This window comes from Lissotriton vulgaris, chromosome 2_1 (assembly GCF_964263255.1).
Source record: "Lissotriton vulgaris chromosome 2_1, aLisVul1.2, whole genome shotgun sequence".
Taxonomy (NCBI): Eukaryota; Metazoa; Chordata; class Amphibia; order Caudata; family Salamandridae; genus Lissotriton; species Lissotriton vulgaris.
Genome location: NC_141687.1, coordinates 237,321,115 through 237,336,813, shown reverse-complemented (window position 1 = coordinate 237,336,813; position 15,699 = coordinate 237,321,115). Strand labels below are relative to the sequence as shown.

Sequence of the window (15,699 nt, the reverse complement as noted above, 5' to 3'; positions counted from 1 at the left end):
TGGCGCATTGATTTAGTCACTTAATTTAGAAAATGCTAGGTTGCTGTATATGCCTTTTGTCTGGCTCTGTCAAAAATTAAGGTAAATGGAGTTTGGGTCACGGCCCGGTGCCGTGGGCCTGTTCTGTGCTGGCTCCTGTCTTGTTGTTCTTGTAGATTAATGCTGTGTAAATACTAGTAGAGTAGACACAATATATCCAAGCCGCCTCAGTCTGAAAGTCATCTCGCTCAAGAGTCTTGTCTTTTTGCACTACACCGTAATTGATGTTTTTTTTCATTCATTTAATTTTGAATGCCCTTTTTGTTTTTACATCAACACTTACAGACCGGCCTTTTACCCAGTGCTATTATACTTGGAGCAACAACTCAAACTTACCGTACCAATCCTCATCAGCCAGCCAGTGGCACCCAAGAATGATGTGCAGAGTGTCCATGGAAGGGAGGACCAAGATGAATGACGAGATACAACTACACATTTGGACCTGGATAATACAGTAACTCCAGTATCATTTTTGTCTTTTTAATAATTTGATTCCTTTTTTCTCTTCATTCATTTGACGACTGTGACTTTGTTTGCTAATTGCTCCCTACAACAATTTTTTAATTTTCTTTGCTTGCTTTCAGCCCAGTACAGCAGGGAATTAGGATTTCTCTGAGGGCATAAAGCTGAGGCAAATTTCAAATAATACTACTTCCCTGTACTGTCGATTTGTGTAGTAGTGGTTAAGTACTACTCATTAACCATCAAGTTATCTTCATCATGCAGGCATTTCCTTTTTCTACCTTTATAGTGGATCATCATCGTCTTCAAATATTGTTTTGCTTTTGTTGTCTCCATGCGTACTGTTTTTCTTTATCAAACATTTCCCCAAATCCCTCTTCCCATCCATTCATCAAACCCTAACCCTCTTCCCCTGGGCTGTGTGACTTTATATTGAGGTGTGATGTGACTACATTAAATCTATACCAACATTTGATCACACGCTTGCTGGGGCAGATGTGGTGAAAGCAACACTAATTAAATGTCAACAAGGCAGGGCGATGATCTTCTTCTGCTTGCCCACCCATGCTCAGTATATGTACAAGCCAATTACTTTTCCAAAGGGACCCACTGAATACATCATAATTAATTGCCGGCATTGATTGGATTTACAGCATTAAAGTTTACTAATTAGGATTGTGTTTAACTCACTCCTTTAACACAAATACAGTTTAACTTCTTAGCTTCTTGTACTAAGCTGTCCCCACCAACATTGTTTTCTTTTAGTTTAGCAGTTGCAATATTGTTTGTTTGGCAGTCTTCTTATGTACTGTATTTTTCTACTACTCTCATAGTCTCTCTCAGGCAAATGACTGTCTCTTTTTTTTTTTTTGCAAATGCAAGTGCCAGTGTCTACTACTACCACCACAACCACGGCATCTACTCAATTCTCTTGGGAAACCATGCAGCCATTGCTGTGCTGAACTTAATCCTCATCAATCACAGGTAAGATAAGTTTGCTGGGAGGTATAATGAACTAGGAGGAGCGACTAGTAGTACTGGTAGGACAAATATAATTCAGTGAGGGCATGGGCGTCCGCAGACATTTTTCCAGGGGGAGGGGAACATTTTTACTTCATCACCATCCTCCGACATGATTGAGCACAAGTATTAAATAAACAAATAAAAAAATCTAACAAGACAAAGAGCTTAAATAACCACGAAACCCATGGAGTGGGAGAAAAATCATGTGAGGCTTCACAGCAGATTACCTGGCAACCACAATGAAACAGAGGATAAAACAAACAAGCATTGGCATAGCCAATGGGTCTCGCCTTTGGGACCTTATAAGTGTTTAGCCATGCAACACTTGAAGTTGTTGCACCAAGGAGATTGTGCTGGATAACTAAACACTTATAAGGTCCCAAAGGGGAGACCTATTGGCTATGTCAATGCTGTTTTTTTTTTAAAATGACAAGCAGTGCTATATGGCTTCGGCTGCCACTTAGTCCGCCACATCCCACGTAGATGCTGCAGCCATCTTTGAATGGTTTTAAAGCCAATTCAAAAGCTGTCACCAGTGTATGTTAATCCATATCTCAACTGTGAGACTGCTCTCCTGCTTCCTAATTCTATTAAATACAAATGATGTAAAAAGAACATCCGTTTCTGAGCTGCACGGCTCATCCTACCCACGTTTCATGCACAGATTTTAAATACTGATGGTTTGGGCTTCCCGGAATTCAACTGGTTGAGAGGTAGACAGGTGTAGAGAGGTAGAGAGAGGTAGAGAGAGAGAGGTGTAGAGAGGTAGAGAGACAGGGGTAGAGAGAAGTAGAGAGAGAGATAGAGAGAGAGAGAGAGAGAGAGAGAAAGAGATAGAGAGGTAGAAAGAGGTAGAAAGAGGTAGAGGTAGAGGTATGGAGAGAGAGAGGTAGAGGTGTGATGGTAGAGAGAGAGGTATAGAGATAGAGGGAGAGGTAGAGAAAGAGAGGTAGAGGGAGAGCGGTAGAGAGAGAGGTAGAGAGAGAGTGGGAGAGGTAGAGAGGGTGAGAGAGGTAAAGAGATAAAGAGGTAGAGAGAAAGGTAGAGAGAGAGGTAGAGAGAGAGAGGTAGAGAGAGAGGTAGAGAGAGAGAGGTAGAGAGAGAGGTAGAGAGAGGTAGCGAGGGGTAGAGAGGGGTAGAGAGAGAGAGGTAGAGAGAGAGAGAGGTAGAGGTAGAGATAGAGAGAGAGAGAGAGGTAGAGAGAGAAAGAGGGGTAGAGAGAGAGAGAGAGGTAGAGAGAAAGAGGTAGAGAGAGAGAGAGAGAGAGAGAGAGAGAGGTAGAGCGAGACGTACAGGTAGAGAGAGAGAGAGAGGTAGAGAGAGAGAGAGAGAGAGAGAGCGAGGTAGAGAGAGAGATAGAGTAATAGAGGGAGAGAGGTAGAGGGAGAGAGAGAGAGAGTGGTAGAGGGAGAGGTAGAGAGGGAGAGAGAGAGGTAGAGAGAGAGGTAGAGAGAAAGAGAGGTAGAGAGGGAGAGGAAGAGGGAGAGGAAGAGAGAGAGGTAAAGAGAGAAGTAGAGAGGGGTAGAGAGAGCAGTAGAGAGAGAGGTAGAGAGAGAGAGGTAGAGAGAGAGAGAGAGAGTGAGGGAGGTAGAGGTAGAGGTAGGGAGAGAGAGAGAAAGGTAGAGAAAGATGTAGAGGTAGAGAGAGAGAGGGGTAGATAGAGGTATAGGTAGAGAGAGAGCAGTAGAGAGAGAGAGAGAGAGAGAAAAAGAGAGAGAGAGAGGTAGAGAGAGAGAGAGAGAAAGGTAGAGCGAAGTAGAGAGAGGTAGAGCTAGGGAGAGAGAGGTAGAGCTAGGGAGAGAGAGGGCTAGAGAGAGAGGTAGATCGAGAGGTAGAGAGAGAGGTAGAGAGAGAGGTTGAGAGAGAGGTAGAGAGAGAGGTAGAGGGAGAGAGAGAGAGAGAGAGGTAGAGAGGTAGTGGTAGAGAGGTGGAGAGAGAGAGGTGGAGAGAGAGAGGTAGATAGAGAGATAGAGAGAGAGGTAGAGAGAGAGGTAGAGAGAGAGAGGTAGAGAGAGAGGTAGAGAGAGAGAGAGGTAGAGAGACAGAGGTAGAGAGAGAGAGAGAGATAGCGAGAGGTAGAGAGGTGTGGAGAGAAGTGTAGAGAGAAGTGTAGAGAGGTAGGTAGAGGTAGAGGTAAAGAGAGACATAGAGAGAGAGAGAGAGAGACGTAGAGAGAGGTAGAGAGGTAGAGAGAGAGCGGTAGCGAGAGAGGTAGAGGTAGATAGGTAGTGGTAGAGAGGTAGAGAGAGAGAGAGGTGGAGAGAGAGAGGTAGAGAGAGAGAGAGATAGAGAGGGAGAGGTAGAGAGAGAGAGGTAGAGAGGTAGAGAGAGAGGTAGAGAGAGAGAGAGAGAGGTAGAGCGAGAGGTAGAGAGAGAGGTAGAGGTAGAGAGAGAGGTTGAGAGAGAGGTAGAGAGAGAGGTAGAGGTAGAGAGAGAGAGAGGTAGAGAGAGAGAGGTAGAGAAAGAGAGGTAGGGAGAGAGATAGAGAGAGAGGTAGAGAGGTAGTGGTAGAGAGGTAGAGAGAGAGAGGTGGAGAGAGAGAGGTGGAGAGAGAGAGGTAGAGAGAGAGAGTGAGGGAGGTAGAGGTAGAGGTAGGGAGAGAGAGAGAAAGGTAGAGAGAGATGTAGAGGTAGAGAGGTAGTGGTAGAGAGGTAGAGAGAGAGAGGTGGAGAGAGAGAGGTAGAGAGAGAGAGGTGGAGAGAGAGAGATAGAGAGTGAGATAGAGAGGGAGAGGTAGAGAGAGAGAGAGGAGGAGAGACAGAGGTAGAGATAGAGAGAGAGGGAGGGAGAGGTAGAGAGAGAGAGGTAGAGAGAGAGAGGTAGAGAGAGAGGTAGAGGTAGAGAGAGAGAGGTAGAGAGAGACAGAGGTAGAGAGAGAGAGAGATAGCGAGAGGTAGAGAGGTGTAGAGAGAGGTGTAGAGAGGTAGGTAGAGGTAGAGGTAAAGAGAGACATAGAGAGAGAGAGACGTAGAGAGAGAGGTAGAGAGAGGTAGAGAGAGGTAGAGAGAGAGAGGTAGAGAGAGAGAGGTAGAGAGAGAGAGGTAGTGGTAGAGAGGTAGAGAGAGAGAGGTGGAGAGAGAGAGGTAGAGAGAGAGATAGAGAGGGAGAGGTAGAGAGAGAAGTGGAGAGAGAGGTAGAGAGAGAGGGGTAGAGAGAGAGAGAGGTAGAGAGGAAGGTAGAGAGAGAGAGGTAGAGAGAGAGAGAGGTAGAGAGAGAGAGAGGTAGAGAGAGAGAGGTAGAGGTAGAGAGAGAGAGGTAGAGAGGGAGAGAGAGAGATAGCGAGAGGTAGAGAGAGAGAGAGGTAGAGAAAGAGAGGTAGAGAGAGAGATAGAGAGAGAGGTAGAGAGGTAGTGGTAGAGAGGTAGAGAGAGAGAGGTGGAGAGAGAGAGGTGGAGAGAGAGAGGTAGAGAGAGAGGTAGAGAGAGAGAGAGGTAGAGAGAGAGGTAGAGAGAGAGAGGTGGAGAGAGAGAGGTGGAGAGAGAGAGGTAGAGAGTGAGGTAGAGAAGAAGAGGTAGAGAGAGAGAGAGGTAGAGAGAGAGAGGAGGAGAGACAGAGGTAGAGAGAGAGAGAGGTGGAGAGAGAGAGGTAGAGAGAGAGAGATAGAGAGAGAGGTAGAGGTAGAGAGAGAGAGGTAGAGAGAGAGGTAGAGGTAGAGAGAGAGAGGTAGAGAGAGAGGTAGAGGTAGAGAGAGAGAGGTAGAGAGAGACAGAGGTAGAGAGAGAGAGAGATAGCGAGAGGTAGAGAGGTGTAGAGAGAGGTGTAGAGAGGTAGGTAGAGGTAGAGGTAAAGAGAGACATAGAGAGAGAGAGACGTAGAGAGAGAGGTAGAGAGAGGTAGAGAGAGGTAGAGAGAGAGAGGTAGAGAGAGAGAGAGGTAGAGAGAGAGAGGTAGTGGTAGAGAGGTAGAGAGAGAGAGGTGGAGAGAGAGAGGTAGAGAGAGAGATAGAGAGGGAGAGGTAGAGAGAGAAGTGGAGAGAGAGGTAGAGAGAGAGGGGTAGAGAGAGAGAGAGGTAGAGAGGAAGGTAGAGAGAGAGAGGTAGAGAGAGAGAGGTAGAGAGAGAGAGGTAGAGAGAGAGGTAGAGGTAGAGAGAAAGAGGTAGAGAGGGAGAGAGAGAGATAGCGAGAGGTAGAGAGGTGTAGAGATAGGTGTAGAGAGGTAGGTAGAGGTAGAGCTAAAGAGAGATATAGAGAGAGAGAGACGTAGAGAGAGAGGTAGAGAGAGGTAGAGAGAGAGGGGTAGAGAGGTAGGGAGAGGTAGAGAGAGAGAGGTAGAGAGAGAGGTAGAGGTAGAGAGGTACTGGTAGAGAGAGAGAGAGAGAGAGAGAGAGGGAGAGAGAGAGGTGGAGAGAGAGTTGGAGAGAGAGAGGTAGAGAGAGAGGTAGAGAGAGAGGTAGAGAGAGAGAGGTAGAGAGAGAGAGGTAGAGAGAGAGATAGAGATAGCGAGAGGTAAAGAGGTATAGAGAGAGGTGTAGAGAGGTAGGTAGAGGTAGAGGTAAAGAGAGACATAGAGAGAGAGAGACGTAGCGAGAGAGGTAGAGAGAGGTAGAGAGAGAGAGGTAGGGAGAGGTAGAGAGGTTGGGAGAGGTAGAGAGAGAGAGAGGTAGAGAGAGAGGTAGAGGTAGAGAGGTAGAGAGAGGTGGAGAGAGAGAGGTGGAGAGAGAGAGGTAGAGAGGTAGATTGGAGATCCTAGCATTTCCAGAGCATTAAAGGCACTACCCATTTGTAGCGACATTCCTTTCACTGCACTTCCTGCTTTATCTAAATAACTAGGACCCTCAAATACAAAAGGATTTTGTGGTCATAAAGCTTACAATTTGCAGCATCACAATGGTTGCTGCTGCAAAACCCCTTTTTGGGGTTGAGTATAAGCTTCATGATTGACAAAAGGGGTTCTGCATCTTACTTCATATTGGGCTTTGGAGGGGCAGTGAAAAGGGCGCTATCTTCAAATTGCAATTTACAAGGACATGTATCAATGGTTTTCAAACGCAATGGCAATCACAAACCATTGATCTGATGCCAACACTGAACTGCAGTTGGTACATGATTCAGAAAAGAAAAGTTGTCTCTGTGGGGCAGCTTTCCCTTCGGGAATCATGTCAGGCGACAGTGAGTACAGACAGTGGTCCAGGGGCTACACTCAATGCTGCAATGAACATGAGGGACTGCCCCTTTGGAGCTCAAGGCGTAAACTCTTTAATCCATCTCATTGCAGACCCTTCTGTAATACTAGTGCTTATGGTGCAAAAAACAGGCATATCGTGTGTGATGCAGACACTTCTGTTCAGTTTTAACTCTTTTTCAGTTGTCAACAAAATATTTTAATTCATATTTTGGTTTCCATTGTTAACTGTTTTTTAATATATCCATCATTTTATTTTAGAAATAATGGATATATTAAAAAAACGTATAACAAGAGTTAACAATGGAAACCAAAATTTGAATTAAAATATTTTGTTGACAACTGAAAAAGAGTTAAAACTGATTATTACCATGGAACAGAAATTTATGAAACTTTAATGTTCACTGAAAAGTGCACACATCCATCGGAACAGAAGTGTCTGCACCACACAAGATATGGTATACGAAAGGGCACCTAAAGAGTAGGTACCAGGATGTAGTAGTACCAACAAAAGAAAGGAATATAGCTTGAGTACGAATAAATCACGAGTGCACAGAAGGACTTTCCAATTGATCTCGCAAAAAACAGGCAGACACACTCATTGCATCTCTGGGCGAATTGTGTAATTCGGTGCTGGCGTTAATGAGGCTTTGATGGTTTTCACCCCTTCCTAGGGCCCCTGGCTGCAGCTCCACTCTTCCTTAGCTTGAAAAATGTCCCCCCCCCCTCCCCGAAATTTGACTCTAGGTGCGCCTCTGCTTCAAGCTGTGAGAGCAGCCAGGCCCGGACCTTCTCTCTTGCCCATCAGCAGCAGTTTTCCTGCTCATCAAGCAGGACCGTCATTGCAAGCGCTTTCTCACGCTTTTAAAATTGACGGCCCTGCAGACAAACACCACTGTGGGGGCTGTCAATAGTGACAGACCGGTGTTCCAGGGGGGGGCAAGTGCCCCCCCTTGCCCTCCCCTGTGGACGCCCATGAGTGAGGGGTACTGAATCTATCTGTTTGCATGTTACAAAATTGGCATATTATTTAAATCAAACAATGGCTGCTGCCCGGCATCTGCAAGTAAACCTTGTGAAGTACATTAATTCATGAAACAGTAACCCCCCACAAAACATTAACATCGTATGTGTAAGTATAAATAAATAACATTTATTTTCATAACAAAAAAAGCCTATCCCACACCTAACCTCAACCACCCCTCTCCCTTACCCCAACCAATGCCCAAGTCCAACCAATGTCCAACAAACGCCGGAATCCAGGAGAAGGCACTGGAATGGATCACCTCCTTCCTCGCCGGAAGGACACAGAGAGTCCGCCTCCCCCCTTCAGATCAGAAACCACCGAAGTCATCTGCGGCGTTCCTCAAGGCTCCTCGCTGAGCCCAACCCTCTTCAACGTCTACATGAGTCCCCTCGCAGCCAACGCACGCCAGCACAACCTCAACATCATCTCCTATGCCGACGACACCCAGCTGATCCTCTCCCTCACCAACGACCCCGCCACCGCCAGAGCCAACCTACACAAAGGGATGAAAGAGGTAGCCGAATGGATGAAGAACAGCTGCCTGAAACTGAACTCGGACAAGACGGAAGTCCTCATCCTGGGATCCTCACCCTCCGCCTGGGACGACTCCTGGTGGCCTCCCGCTCTAGGCAGCGCACCCAAACCAACAGAGCACGCACGCAACCTGGGCTTCATCTTGGACTCCTCCCTCTCCATGACCAGACAAGTCAACGCCGTCTCCTCGTCGTGCTTCAACATCCTTCGCATGCTGCTCAAGATCTTCCGGTGGATCCCCATCGAGACCAGGAAGACGGTCACCCAGGCCCTTGTCACCAGCCGACTGGACTACGGCAACTCCCTCTAAGCCGGAACCACCGCCAAACTCCAGAAGAGACTACAGCGGATCCAGAATGCCTCAGCTTGACTCATCCTGGACATCCCCCGTTGCAGCCACATCTCCGGACACCTGAAAGACCTGCACTGGCTCCCGGTCAACAAGAGAATCACCTTCCGCCTCCTCACCCACGCACACAAAGCCCTGCACAACCAAGGCCCAGGATACCTCAACAGCCGCCTCAACTTCTACGCTCCCAGTCGCCAGCTTCGGTCGACCGGCAGCGCCCTCGCCGCCGTCCCCCGCATCTGAAGAGCCACCACAGGGGGACGGTCGTTCTCCTACCTCGCCGCCAAGACTTGGAACTCCCTCCCGACCCACCTCCGCCTGACCCAGGACCACCTCGCCTTCAGGAAACAGCTCAAGACCTGGCTGTTCGAGCAGTAGCGGACCCCCCCCCTAGCGCCTTGAGACCCTCCGGGTGAGTAGCGCGCTATACAAATGCTCTGATTGATTGATTGATTGATTGAACAAATAAGAGAAACCCCAATACCCAATTCCCACCCACCAACAAAAGTACTAAACAAGGGGCAAATCAACAGGGTCCATCTATAATCGGCGGGCTTTAAGGTGTTTGTCACCAGTATTTTGACGCGCTCCTCTAATTGTCCTCCAGCTGTGCCATCCGGAGAAGTTGCTGGCGAAATGCACGGCACCTACATTTGCATCCATGTGGGGGGGCAGCAGATATTGACAAATGGCGGCGGTGGACGGCTGCCTGACCGCCGCGCCGTACTCCTGCAGGTGGGGCCTGGCTGGGGCCCAGGCATTGGAAGAGGCAGCAGCTGCTGTTGCTGCCGCCTCCTCCTCCTCCTCTGCCTGAGCCACCAGCCAGCGGTATTCTTCAACGATGGCCTGCAGTTTCCGTTGCCGGGGCCTTGCTGCCAACTCCTTTCATGTTGGTTTTTGGGAAGGAGGATCTATAAAGAAAGAAACAGAATTTTAGCCAAGACTCTTAGCAAAACAGTAACACAAAATGAATTCAAGACATAGTGGCACAGTAGCATTAGCAAGGACAGTACATAACATTTGTAGTAACTTTAAGTATCTATCCTCCTGCTTCACCGGCCTCTAAGATTGTTGGAGTTTTTTCCGGCATTATACTTGCCCTAGTACTATGGATGTACACAGAAGAACACCAGTCTTTTTCTTATCTCTAGTTTACATAAATTACATAACCTTGTTGTAGGCTGTAGCCGGCAAGCCAGCTCAGTCAGCTAAGCTTGAGTCCAAGACCAACATACGAGTCAATACGCAGACGCCTGTTACTTTTATTTACTAAGCTGCAGGTGGGGAAGCTCGTATATTTTTCGATTACGGGTGGCATTGGCCATACTCTCTCTGTTACATGAAGGGCAATTGCTCAATTTCACTTTCCCTGTGCCCTGGGGACTACAAAAAGGCAGATTAATAATAATATAATATACTTCTGATCCAATGATCATTACTTATATGGAACAACATATCAGTCCAGTAGCTGTCCGAGGTGGGAGTGCTGGCGGGCGGTGAAATGGAGAGGGGCCGGGTGGGAGAGAGCAAACTATGGGTTGTGGACAATTACTGGTAAATAAACATATAAATAAATAAAACAAATTTTGTTGTGCTCACTGCATTCAGAATACAGAGTTTACCAACCCCCCACCCTGCCCCTCCCGCGCCCCACATCACCACCCGCCAGCACTCCCACCACCTACCTGTTCATTGATTGTGTAACCAACAGATAGGCCACCCTCTGCATGCTGGCTGAGCTGACACAATCGAAAAAAAATGAACATAGGTAGTAAGTGGTCCTTGGATTCAGAGGAAGGCGCGTGATAATATATATGATGTGCTTGCAAACTACTGAGTCATCAACTGCATTCTGAAATGAAATCCTACTGTTATATAATATATGATGACCCTCTGCATTGCTACTCTGGCGCAGTTTCTTTTACATTATCTTCAAAGTAATACTCGTCTGCATCCAGTGACAGTCTCCACCTATGATGAATACATCCAGGGGCATCCATCAATTAAAAGTAAATGTCTATCATTCTTTTGTTATTATGTATCGCTTAACAAACCTTAGCTGGTTTCATTTTCACCAGCAACCACCCATGCGTCCACTCCTTCCTTCCTTGCCTTGGCTTTGGGTTTGATACAAACACCGCTGATGATTCTTGCTATCCACTATCCACCCATATTGTGTTGCCCACCCAGGCAGGCATCTTCTTTCACCTTCCACCCATCCTTCTACAACCCATGCATCTGGTTCCTATCAGCCACCTGCATGCTGCTATCAAAGTATCCTTCTCTGCTAGTCGTATTACATCTCTTTCGTCCTTCCTCCTTCCACCCTAGTTCTTTCTCTTTTTGTTCAACACATCGATCAAGGTCATCTGAGCTGACTTTTAGTCTTCTCCATAACTTTCACAGCTGAGTTGGAGTCTGATAGAAGAGGCCTTTGTTTACTCAACTCACGCTGGTAATGCATTGGTAATGCTAAGTAAAGGGTGTCTTCTTCAACCGTTGTATATTGTTCAGTACAACTTCAAGTTCATACTTACTTAATAAGTCTCACAGTACAGTGAGTGAAGTGTTCCCCTTCCAGCTAGTAATGCCAATAAGTAATGAAAATAACTTACCACCACCCACCGCTGCTGTTTCCTTCCCCACTGGTGCTCCTGCAGGTGCCGCATCTCCTGCCCCCTCCTGAATAGCAGCATTGGCATCGCCGCTGGCCCCGCCGGCACTGGTGGTTGGAACTGGTAGTGCACCTATAAAAACAAGTACGCCTTTTAAGATGACTGTACACCTCCCCCTATTTTACTCGTTTTCACCAGGAAGGAAGACTGAAAAAACAGTTGAAGTACAACATAAATCATCACTAGTCCAAATTACGTACTACAGTAGAGTCAGTAGACAGACAGTAGTATTATTATATGGTCCCAAGGGTCATCTCATCTCTACTCCTACTGCAGTCTATGGAAAGTTAGCCTGAGTCATGTAACTATTTTAGATTCATGTCTACTCTTTTGCGCATGTTACCTCGCAGCTTGTTGTTCAGGAAGACGCCTTTGAGGCCACATGAGTGTTGCATACAAGTGAAGAGGTTGAAAAACAAGCCATTTCTTTTATGGAGTTCGGTTAGTCCCTGTTGCTTAGCCATAATGTTACACTTTTTGGCATGACTGAAAAAAGATTGCATAATTGTATTATACTGTCTAACTTGCCCCATTTTTCTCATGATAGGCAGAAAATTCCCTTCTACGGACCAGAGATTTGCAGAGCTTACGAAAGATGCATGTAACCAGTATACGTTCAAAGGTGAGGGGTCTCCCAGAATTCACACAGATCTCTATCATGCACTAGTTGTACAAATGTTTAGTTTTAATCTTCTTTATGTTGAATGTTGGAGCTGGATGTAATTTCATGGAACAACTTACAAAACTTGTTATTATTTGAAAAAATAAAGCTTTTGAACTTGCACATAGACTCTGTGGTATATTTGGTGTGTCTGTGGTGTTGTGGGCTTACACGAGTGAGTGAGTGAAAGGGTGTTATGTTCTGTGTTGTGTAATAAAATCATTGGGTATCTTCGTGTGGGGGTTCGGGACATAATGACTAATGACTGAGACACTATAGCTAGTCGGTCAGTGAATTGTGGGTTCTGAGTTCTTTGACTGAGGTGTAAGTAAGGTCCAACCTCCCATAACCAACATCCTATTTTCTTGTGAATAGTTCTGTATGTGGCTGTGCAGAATATCAACAACAGTAGTAGTATGTACTACTACCCTAACAAAAAATACGAGACAACATCTGGTTGCGCATTTTGTTGGTGGGAATTGTCAAAGCCTAGAGATTAAAGAGGACAACGCAAAGGACAGGAGTGGACCCAGTGGCTACAGCTATTGTTCTAGCACAGCTTTATTCAAAAGCAACCCTTAACTAAAAAGTGGCCAACAGGGCAAGCTTAGCTACAGACAGTCTAATAGTAGAAGTACAGAGAGTCATAGCAGAGGCAGTTTGAAAGAACTGAAAGGCAGGGATACCCAACATTTAGAAAACAGATAATGAAGATCAAAGAAGCTTTTGTTAAAAATTGAATTAGGAGTAAGCGTAATTAATAGTGTGGAAAAAATAAGGTGCGTTAAAAGTTAGGGAAATATAATTGTTAATTATATAAGCACTGTAGGACTTACTGGGGCCAGCAGCAGGATCCTCGGTAGAGGAGCGCTCCTCTGTTGGTTGTCCCGCCGACTCGGACCCCATCTTCTTGCCCCTGGGTGCTGATCATGTAAGAAATAATAAAGAAAGAGAGAAACATTGAGTGCTGTAAAACAAATAAATCATTAAAGAAAATGCTCAAACATTTTAGGAAACAACAATTGCAATCAAATTGACCTATCTAAAAGACTGCTGGCTTGCAGGATTCATGGACCGTCTATTTCTATGAACACTAATCAAATGTTCCATTATTCATCTCATTGCAGAAAACTAACAAAGCCAGTACCACCTGACCTACACCACCTATTCCAGACTGGCCAATTGTTCAGTAAGTCTGCATTTCCATTTTATTTTTGCAGCAAAAATGCATAGATGTTATGGAACACAAATGCTTAAATTTGTGCATACACCAAATTGTTGGTTGGTTGCCTCATATGTTGTTCTGCTACTGACTGACAATGCTATTGCTAAGCCTACCGCTCACTAAACAAACTACAAAAAGGTTCTATGGAGGACTGGTTAAAGAAGCATTCAGTGACAGAGGAGGTGTCATTCAGACCGTAAAACAAAAAAATATGAACTAATACTAAGTAAACCTATTATCCATCCACCACTATTTCACTGAAGGACAATGGAAGGACTAGAATCTAGCAATAGCATTAACTAACTTCAGTTCTCTAAAGTAAACTCTAACATCAATAATCAGCCCAAGCTAGCACAAAGTTACAAACAAGTGAGAGAAGTGCCGAGCAGCACCTGTGTCATACAATCACAGAAGATTTTGAAACGGAATTGATCTGCAATGTAACTAAGCGCACCAGTAATCGTGATATTCGTCCAAGAATTATACACAATAGTCATACTACTATATATTACTAGCTACTCACCAAGCCCCACAACCTCGACACCTAGCAGGTCCAACAGGTCCTGCTACCGGCCCAAAATGTCTGACCACCTTTGGGCCAGCTGCTGGTGGGTGCGCCGGATCCCCGAGCAGCGAAACACTGCCCCCCACCTGGCGGTGACGCTCCTGGGTAAGGTAACCGGAGCCTTGCCTGCCGCCTGCTGCGAAGGTCAAGGGGAGGTGGCGCTGGATGAAGAAAACCACGACGGGCACCTCCGCCTCTACGAAAAGTTTTTGGGCCTGCACCCCTACAGGGCGCATTCTGCCGCAAGGCAGCCGGATCTTGGGCGCAGGCGCCTTGCCCTGGGAGCAGGTACTTCTGCCCTTGGCCATGGTTCTGGGGTGGAGGCAGAAAAGAAAAGAAGGAAAAAATAAAGTTAGGGGGAAGAAGTAGGAGTTTGAATAAAGAAGTAAAATAAAACAGTAGAAAGTAACAAAAACACAGTGAAAGTAGAAATAAATCACAACACATAAACTTAGGGACAGAGAGACAGAGATGATAAATAAAAAAGTGAGAAAAACAGTGAAAATAAGTAAAGATTGCAAAGATTAAAGCTGTATAGAAAACTCGGCCCAGAACCACAGCATAGAGTGAAAAACAAAATGGCAGTCCCCTAGGCGACCACATGGGTTAATTTGCACAATATTTCTTGCTAACACGCACTTGTCGTCGCGAACAAGTAGATAGCGTTCCCAAACATGACATGCACAACGCAAACACGTTATACGCAACCTGGAACAGGAAATAAAGCAACACCAGAGGGCGGGACAGTTGAAAAAACAAGATGGGCGCGCCCATAGCCGACTGCATGGGAAAGTTTGCGAGCTACTATCCCCCGAGGACACAGACAGCACCCTAAACACGCCCAACAGGCTCCCGAATAGGAAAAACACCTCACGAATGGGTCCGACAAGCAACTACGCACACTTGCGAAGCTACGCGAAGCTCGCATAGTGCGAGAACGTCTTTGCGCAGCTTAGGGTAGCGTGACTACGAGTACCAAGCCCAGGCCTAGTGGTAGCAGCACTGAGGAAACACTGGCAGGTGGAGAATGGAAGAACCCAACACTCTTGAGGTTTGACGCATCTTGTGTACCACCACAGCTACATTTAAAGTGGTTTTAAATTTGTATAGTGCAATTCGAACAGACATAAATACTCCCCCCCATAACAAGATCTACAGGATAAATGGGTGGAGGACACAAGTCAAACATCAGATGCGGACTGGGTATGAATATTAGATGGTGTACCAAGAGCATTCAAAAGGGCATGTTTTAAAGTAATTAACTTTTGTTACATTCATAGGGCTAACCTTACCCCCAGGTAAAAATCAACAAACTTGTCCCGCACCCCCAAGCAGATTGCCCCAGGTGGGAGCAGAGATGTGCGATATGGTGTAAAATTGTAGACACCTAACTGAGTATTGGGCGGATCAATGACAGACAAAAATGTAATATACTATCTCCTCGTCCTGCTAAGTCTAAAATAACTATCAAATTTGTTGATCTGGCTTTCATTCTTGCTAAGCAACACATTAAACTTAACTGAATATACGCTGGAGAGCCGAGGGCAGACAAATAGAGAAAATAATTTGCTTGATGGATAGAATACAGGAGTATCAACCTCCTTAGAGAAGCCAAGTGGGGGAGACCCCCCTGGAAGCGGCACCAGCATGGGAAGGAATACTAACAGAACTATAAGCAGATGGTGACCCCATCAATAGCTGACTCCTCCACATGAATAGGAGACAGACAGATATGATAGTCAGTAGATAAAATGACGGCAAAAGCGTTATCTCAATTCTCCTTCATAGCTTCTTTCCACTGGTCGATTCCAGAGCATATACCGATGACTTGGGACACTATGTAGTAAGAGCGGGTACAATAGACAGGACTCTGGACGATATGCAGTATATATATGCACCCCGCTTTGGGTAAGCCTATACTCCAAACACTCTTCACTGTCCTCCTCCATACTATCCAAGGGGGCTGACAAATGTGAGGGGACATTTCAATGCAATTATGCAACAGACCGGGGACTTGG

The 15,699-nt window shown here is 46.0% G+C and overlaps 1 long non-coding RNA gene across 1 annotated transcript; it reads left to right on the top strand.

Annotated features, from left to right (window-relative positions):
• The first annotated feature begins 336 nt into the window (after positions 1-336).
• On the top strand, positions 337-13,081 carry LOC147729909 (uncharacterized). Its single transcript, XR_015308562.1, has 4 exons — positions 337-493; positions 1,384-1,485; positions 11,778-11,852; positions 13,019-13,081. It is a non-coding gene; the product is annotated as an uncharacterized LOC147729909 (long non-coding RNA).
• Positions 13,082-15,699: the final 2,618 nt, after the last annotated feature.